This window comes from Fukomys damarensis, unplaced genomic scaffold (assembly GCF_012274545.1).
Source record: "Fukomys damarensis isolate Sample0158 unplaced genomic scaffold, DMR_v1.0_HiC HiC_scaffold_10610, whole genome shotgun sequence".
NCBI classification, from domain to species: domain Eukaryota; kingdom Metazoa; phylum Chordata; class Mammalia; order Rodentia; family Bathyergidae; genus Fukomys; species Fukomys damarensis.
This window is the reverse complement of record NW_022911522.1, coordinates 1-661: the sequence shown is the minus strand read 5'-3', so window position 1 is coordinate 661 and position 661 is coordinate 1. Positions and strand designations below refer to the sequence as shown.

Below are 661 nucleotides of genomic sequence, written 5' to 3'. Positions count from 1 at the left end.
ACATGAAGCCCTGGAATATTTATGTTTGTGTGTCTGACAGATTTCACTCAGCATCGTGTTCTCGGTGGGTGTGAGTCGGAGCCTGAAGATCTGTGAGCAAAGCGCAGCGGCTGGAAGGTGTTGCTGCAGAACGGAGGTGCTGCAGAGCAGAGATGTTCCGGACCCATGGCCTCGTGCCAAAGCTGGGCCCTGAGGAGACGAAAGGGAAGATGTGTGAGGATGTGATTTCCTCCTGGGGGATTTCCTCATCTGTGTGGCCCTGCTGCGAGTCACTCCATTTATCTTGAAGGAATTGGAGGGTGTGTGAAGATTGGACCGCATACGTGAGCATATGGTAGAAAAACCTGGTTGTAGTTTCTTCTGCCTGCAAATGAATAGGCTCAGAGAGGTGTAAGAGACTCTGAGTGGACATAAACATTCTGCGATTGAAGGCTAGTTGGGCTCTGGTAACTGATCCTTATAGCTAAAATATAAAACTATTGGGAAGTATGAAAAGACGTCTAGTGGTCATAATGTGCCCTTGTGCTGGTGAAATTCAGTCTATATGTAAACACTGATATCATTGTAAATAATGTCAACCTCTGTCTAGCAAGTATTTTAAAAGAATTATCTCTGAAATGTCCCTGCCTTGTCATTCATTTTTGTTTACATTTTTACTTCT

General features: G+C 44.8%; 1 pseudogene; it reads left to right on the top strand.

Annotated features, from left to right (window-relative positions):
• The first annotated feature begins 39 nt into the window (after positions 1–39).
• LOC104872747 lies at positions 40–619 on the top strand (annotated as a pseudogene).
• The last annotated feature ends 42 nt before the right edge of the window (positions 620–661 follow it).